Source organism: Anarhichas minor, unplaced genomic scaffold (assembly GCF_050575085.1).
Source record: "Anarhichas minor isolate MPS153535 unplaced genomic scaffold, ASM5057508v1 ptg000027l, whole genome shotgun sequence".
In the NCBI taxonomy this organism is placed as follows: Eukaryota; Metazoa; Chordata; class Actinopteri; order Perciformes; family Anarhichadidae; genus Anarhichas; species Anarhichas minor.
In genome coordinates, this window is record NW_027466473.1 from 627,501 (window position 1) to 635,000 (window position 7,500).

The 7,500-nt window shown below is 44.5% G+C and overlaps 1 non-coding gene and 1 pseudogene across 1 annotated transcript; both read right to left on the reverse strand.

Moving 5' to 3' along the window:
* Nucleotides 1-153: 153 nt before the first annotated feature.
* LOC142961645 (5S ribosomal RNA) lies at nt 154-272 on the reverse strand. Its single transcript, XR_012957034.1, has one exon. It is a non-coding gene; the product is annotated as a 5S ribosomal RNA (ribosomal RNA).
* Nucleotides 273-7,157: 6,885 nt separating this feature from the next.
* Nucleotides 7,158-7,266, reverse strand: LOC142961009 (5S ribosomal RNA; annotated as a pseudogene).
* Nucleotides 7,267-7,500: the final 234 nt, after the last annotated feature.

A 7,500-nucleotide genomic window follows, 5' to 3' on the forward strand; every position in this document is an offset into this window, starting at 1 on the left:
TAAGAAAATATTGATATATTGATTGATTCTCTTTTCCCTTTTTACCGTTACCCACATCTTTGTATGCATCTCTTCTTCAATCTTGCCTTTTTCTCATATTTCTCAAGTGAAAAAGCAGCAGTGTCCTATGCCTTTTGGAGAGAGAAGTGAAAAAACTTACAGCACCCGGTATTCCCAGGCGGTCTCCCATCCAAGTACTGACCAGGCCCGACTCTGCTTAGCTTCCGAGATCGGACGAGATCGGGCGCGAACAGAGAGGTATGGCCGTAAGCATGTTTGTCTCCAACACATAGTTCTTTAAAACCTACAACAGTAGGTCAATTTTAAAACGTTAACGAAACTAAACCAGTTCATTAATTAACATTCCAAAAATAAGAAAATATTGACATATTGATTGATTCTGTTTCCCTTTTTACCATGACCCACATCTTTGTATGCATCTCTTCTTCAATCTTGTCTATTTCTCACATATTTCTCAAGTGAAAAAGCAGCAGTGTCCTCTGCCTTTTGGAGAGAGAAGTGAAAAAACTTACAGCACCTGGTATTCCCAGGCGGTCTCCCATCCAAGTACTAACCAGGCCCGACTCTGCTTAGCTTCCGCTATCGGACGAAATCTGGCGCGAACAGATTTTTTTTTTTTTTTTTTTTTTTTTTTATTTATTTATTATCAAAAATACAAAATTTTTTACAATCAACATTTTACCACTTACTCTTCAATACAAGAACACATGACACTTGTACAAACATAATAACAAAAAATAAACCCTCCACGCTAATACTAACTATAAATTCAAACACTTAACACTTATCCCAACCCATAAGTCAAAAAACAACGAAAATAAACCTCCCCATAACTCAAAGAGACACATACCAATTTTGTACTCATACTCAGACATAATGTAACCAACAAAAATAATCCCCAATGATAATTAGCCATAACACAGATTCTAACCAAAATCTAACACAACCTCTCCACTCTCCCCAATCGCAACAAAGGTGCTACCCTCAATAAACCCCTCCTGAAACTCTTCCTCCTTGACATAGCTATGTAATATGTTTACATCTCTTTTCATAATATTTTTAAACACACTCCATACTTCTACTCTCCTTTTCTCGTAATGCGCTACATTCCTCCTTAGCTTGACTGCAAACCTTGCATGGCTTAGCGTGTAGTTCAACAAGTTGACATTACTTCCTTTCCTTTTAGCAACCGCACCAAACAACCACAGCTCCTTCCACCCTATTTTCTCCACAAATTCCCCTTTCCAACATCTGCTTATCAACTCTTTCACTTTCCCAAAGTACACAGCCAACTCCCCACATTCCACAAACTCATGCAGACATGTCTCCACTTCCACCTGACAGACATCACACTGCTTCCTCACATCCAGATTAAATTGACTTATTATTAGATTGTTAAACACCCTATTGTGACGCAGTAGGAAATCAAAATGCTCACATTCAACACTATTCCATTTCACTCTCAGGTTCAGCCACATCCTTTTTACATCCATATCGGTCATTACTTTTTCCCATACCTTCTCTGCAGCCGGTCTTCTTACCTCTTTCATTCTTAAACATCTGTACATTACTCTCGTTTTCACATTCGCCAGGCTTACTATCCTTTCTCCTTCCCCCACATACATTTCCACCCCTTCTCCTCCACTCCCCACCGCCTCACTCTCAATCATTCTCACCCATTCTCTCGGCATCCCCTTCTTTATCTTCTCCACCACATCCACCGCTGTGCCTAACCACATTTCATCACCCCTTTCTCTCACCTCATCTACCACTACCTGAGCCCTCATGAACCCTGGTACATACTCGTACACTAAATCCCTCACCTTCCTAAAACCTGCTCTCCACATCTCCAAGTTATAAATTGTGCTCCCCTCAAATGTGATTTTGGGATTTAGAAACAATGGTTGCTCCCACACCTGTTTTACATTTTTGCATTGAAACTGCACATGTTTTACAAACTCTCCCCATGCTCCCAGCATCTCTTTATAGAACTCAGACACCTCACTCAACATACCTTTCTTCAGTTCCATAAATATTCCACTTTCTCCACAACCCCCACATTTATTAATTGCTTCTTTCAGAAACAGCTTCCATACATGATCTTTCTTGTCCTTTACATATCTTGTCATCATTTTCAACCGAAGTGCATTCTTTTTCTTTTCTAAATTAATCAGCTTCAACCCACCATCCTTGTATTCGTTTTCCATCACTTCCCTGGCTATTCTGACACCTCTCCCACCCCAGAGAAACTCACTCACCATTTTCTCTGTCTCCTTTAGCACTCTCACAGGCACATCCAACACAGTCATTGCATACACAAGTTTGCTCATTATCAGGCCATTCACTACCACCACTTTCCCCTTCAACTTCAACTTCCTAAGTCTCCAAAACCTTAATGTCTTCTTTATGCTATTCATTATCCCTTCATACTGCATGTCTCTCCCTTCTCTGCCTTCAACCCCTAAATTCACCCCTAACACCCTAAAATAGTCCTTCCTCTCTTTCAATCCTATATCCTTCCTCCTTTCTCCATTGACTCCAACATACATCATTTCTGACTTTTCTATGTTTAGCTTTGCTCCTGATGCTCTACCATAAACTCCTACACTTTGTAAAACCTCAAGGACACTTTCACTGTCTTGTACTGTTACTGTTGTGTCGTCCGCATACTGGTATAATAGACTCACTTGCCCTCCTGGTAAGTCTATGCCTCTGACCTTTTTATTTTGCTTCAGCAGTGCAGCTAGTGGCTCTGCCGACAGTGAGTACAGCAGGGCCGACAGTGGACACCCTTGTCTAACCGACCTCTCTAATCTGAAATTACCTGTGACTATCCCATTAATTTTGACGCAACTAACAGCTTTATCATACAATCTTTTGATCCATCCTACTAACTGCTGCCCAAACCCTACTTTTCCTAATACTCCATACAGGTATCCATGATCTACCCTATCAAATGCTTTGTTCAAATCTAAACTCATCACTATCCCCCCCTCCCCTCCCTTCATGTGTTCTATTGTGTCCCTAATGCTGCTGATTGTGTCTGCTATATCCCTCCCTGGTATACTGTAAGCCTGCGTGCTTCCCACTATTGTCCCTATCACCCTCTTAATCCTATTTGCTAGCACTCTTGCTAGTATTTTATAGTCACTGTTTAAACAGCTAAGCGGCCTATAGTTTTCAAGTCTATCCCTACTCCCTTTCTTATATATAATACTAACTAACCCTGTCGCCATACTAACCGGCATCTCGTCCTTCTCTTCTATCCATTTAAACAATCTGTCCAACAGTGGCGCTAGTTCCTCTTTAAACTCTATGTAAAACTCTCCCACTAACCCATCTAGCCCTGGACTCTTATTCCTGCCTAACCCTAATATGGCTGCCTCTATTTCACCTATCCTTATCTCTCCTTCGCACATCTCCTTCGCATCTTCGCTCATCTTAGTCTCCATTTTCTCCAGCACATGTTTCATGCACTCTTCATCAACCTCTTCTTTCCTAAATAGTTCACTATAAAATTCTTCTACTCTTCCAACTATCCCTACAAAATCCGTTATCTTTTCTCCATTTTTCCCTTCCACCTGCTCCAAATAATTATTTTTCTGTTTCGCCCTCTCTAAACCTAAAAAGAATGCTGTACATTTCTCTCCCTCAACCACATATCTAGCCCTACTTCTAACTATTGCCCCCATGCATCTCTTCTGTTCTACCTCCTCCAGCTCATTTTTTATTTTATTATACCGTTCTAATGCGTGCCCTACCCCCTGGTCCACCCTCTCTGCTTCTCTAACTAACTCTTCCTTTAGTCTCCTTTCCCTCCCTCTTTCCCTTCTATTCCTATCCCTGCTGTAGCTCATGCTCAAATTCTTTAGCTCCTCCTTCATCTCCTCCCACCATCTCCCCATATCCTCCTCATACATACTCTCATTCTTTCTCACCATTATACATTCTCTCACCTTTTCCTTGTACCTTTCTTCTTTGAGCAACATCCCATTCAGGCACCACACACCTCCCCCCCTCCTCTCACACCCATGCCCTAATCTAAATTTTAGCACCACGTGGTCACTAAGAGTAGTTACCTTGTAATCAATTCCCCCCATTTTACTTGCTAGACTCTCCGTACTCAAAACTAAATCAATCCTACTCTGTTTTAATTCCCCTTTCACCATCTGTCTCCTTGTAAATACGCGCCCTCTTGGGTTCTTTTCCCTCCACACATCTACCAGTCCATTCGCTCTCATTACCTCCTTCAATACTCTTCTTGAGGAGTCGCTTTTGAAACACACACTTGCAGATGCATCCAGCCTTCCACACCACACATTAAAGTCACCCACAATTACACATTCTTTCCCGCACATTCCCGCCATCCTCTCAAAAAACTCCCTTCTCTCCTTTTCCTCATTTGGTGCATACACATTCAACATTTTCAATTTCTTACCCAGGTGTTCAAAAGTAATCCCTATCACTCTCCCATCACCATCATCCTCACATTTCCTCACATTCTCAACCTCTCCCCTTTTAACCAAAATAGCCACTCCCCTAGAATAAATGTCCCCATTGTTTACATACACATCTCCCATCCACTCTCTCTCTAACTCCTTCACACATTTTTCATCCCAGTGTGTCTCCTGCAAACATATAATGTCAGCCTCACACAACATCAAGGCTTGGTTTCGCCTATAACTAGTCCTAAGACTATTTGCATTAAAAGAAGCAACAGCCACCATTAATAACCAAAACATGTTGTTATTTTTTCAGTGCTTTCTTCCGATTATCAGACCCTTTTATAAGCTCTCCATCCCTTTTCCTCACCCTTTGGCCCTTCTCGATGTCCATGTCTGAGTCCGAGGGTTCACTTAATAGCAGCGGGGAGCCGCAGTTCCCGATGTCTTGAGGAACAAAGCTGTCCAGGGAAGACCCCATCGCCGCCTTTTCCTCAGCCCTCTTTCGCAGCTCGACCTCTGCGCCTTCCAATAGCACTGCCTTCGTTTTCCTCGCAGCCAGTCTCCCCACTCGGGCCTTGCCCGGCTTGGTCTGGACTTGCTCCTTCAGCCTGGCACTGGCTCGTGCCTCTCCCACCTTTAGCTCCGGCTGGCTGGGCACCGGCCTTGGCCCACTCAGATCAATCTGGCTGGACGCCGTCTCCGGCACCTCCACTATTTCAGTTCTCCTCCCTGCATCGGTCATACTCCGTGGCTTCATCACCACGCCTGCTGCTGTCACTGGCTCCACCGCTGCACCTGCCCTTGTCACTGGCTCCACAGCTGCACCTGCCCTTGTCACTGGCTCCACAGCTGCACCTGCCCTTGTCACTGGCTCCACAACTGCACCTGCCTCTTTCGCTGGCGCCATAGCTGCACCTGCCGTTGTCACTGGCTCCACAGTTGCACCTGCTTTCACCGCTGTAGTCTCTGCCATACAGGCTGCAGGCTTCGGCCTCATTACAGCCGTAGTCATCGCCGTTCCCTCTTTGTTCAGCTCGCTCACACAGGTCCCCGCAGCAGCCTCATCATCCTCTTCCTCCTCCATCTCCTCCTCCTCCTCCTCCTCCTCCTCGTCCACGTCCTCCTCCACGGTGCCAGTGCTCGACATACCGTCGTCGCTCTGCACCTCCTCCTCCTCCTCCTCCTCCTCCTCCACAGTCCCCACCATCTCCTCTTCTGTCACCTCCACATGGCACACACAGCTGTCCGGTGCCCGCTTACATCCCTTGCATTTGTTAGTCTTTCGTGTGGAACACTCCCTAGAAAAATGCCCTTGCTCTCCGCAGGTGTAGCATGTGAACTCAGGGCATTCTCTTTGAACATGCCCAGGCTGCATGCAGAGCCTACATATTTTGGTCTGCCTGTCATGAATTACCCGGAAATACTCCGAGCCCAGCACCGTGTTAAATTTTGTAGAATATGGTAGCGAACGAACTCTTTCGTTAAATTTAACTCGTAGAAATCGAGTGCCGTCCGTCACCTTAGAGCCTGGCCACATTCTGCGTCTAATAGGTGACATAGGCGTTACCCCCCAGCTATCCAGTCTCAAAAAGATATCATTGTCTCTGATATAATAGGGCAGATTGAGAAAAGAGACGATGAGCTCGTCGTTAGTGATCTCTCTAGCATGAACCCTCGTTTCCCCAATCTTAAAACCCTCCATCAGTTTTTTCTTACCCGTTATGTTGCTCATTGTGAGTTCAAACTTCTTTTGGCCGAGCACTCTGCACGCCAGTAACTCACCGCACAACCTCTGCACATGTCTGATGAGCTCGATAGCACTCATAGTCTCTCCACCCTCCATCTCCACGTTCACAGTTAGGCTCCGTGAGGACCGTTCCTCCGTTCTTGTAACAGCATCGCTGCCGTCTCCATTCTTTGTCAGTTCTCCCGTTCTTTTAACAGCGTCACTGCTGTCACCATTCTTCGTCAGTTCTTCCACACCTTTGGCACCACCACTGCCCCCGTTCTCCGTCAGTTCTACTGTACCGTTGGCAACACCACGGCCCTCTCCGCCCACCACCAAGCCGCTGGGGTTATCCGTAAGAGTTAAAGTGAGTTCATTCCAGGTCGGGTTTACCGGGTGGTCCGCCATCTTGGGGAAAAAAAAAAAAGGACTAAAAGCGCCCCCCAAAAAAAAAACACGGGGGATAGCTCACAAAACACGGAAAAAAACGCTTCCCCCCGCTCAGTGAGACACTGACGGGGGTACTACTGACACAATCAGCTGAGCAAAACCAAAAAATAAACCTTCTCTTAGGGCATGTAAAACAAACAAAAGGAGAGAGAGATAAGAGGAGAAAACAAAGCACAGCCGTGTGCTTCCTCCAAGGAGGAAGTAGCTCTAACCCACAATGCACTCTGGTCTGAAACAGGACAGAGAGGTATGGCCGTAAGCAAGTTTGTCTCCAACACATAGTTCTTTAAAACCTACAACAGTAGGTCAATTTTAAAACGTTAACGAAACTAAACCAGTTCATCAATTAACATTCCAATAATAAGAAAATATTGATATATTGATTGATTCTGTTTCCCTTTTTACCGTTACCCACATCTTTGTATGCATCTCTTCTTCAATCTTGCCTTTTTCTCACATATTTCTCAAGTGAAAAAGCAGCAGTGACCTCTGCCTTTTGGAGAGAGAAGTGAAAAAACTTACAGCACCTGGTATTCCCAGGCGGTCTCCCATCCAAGTACTAACCAGGCCCGACTCTGCTTATCTTCCGAGATCGGGAGCGAACAGAGAGGTATGGCCGTAAGCAAGTTTGTCTCCAACACATAGTTCTTTAAAACCTACAACAGTAGGTCAATTTTAAAACGTTAACGAAACTAAACCAGTTCATTAATTAACATTCCAATAATAAGAAAATATTGATATATTGATTGATTCTGTTTCCCTTTTTACCGTTACCCACATCTTTGTATGCATCTCTTCTTCAATCTTGCCTTTTTCTCACATATTTCTCAAGTGAAAAAGCAGCAGTGACCTCTGCCT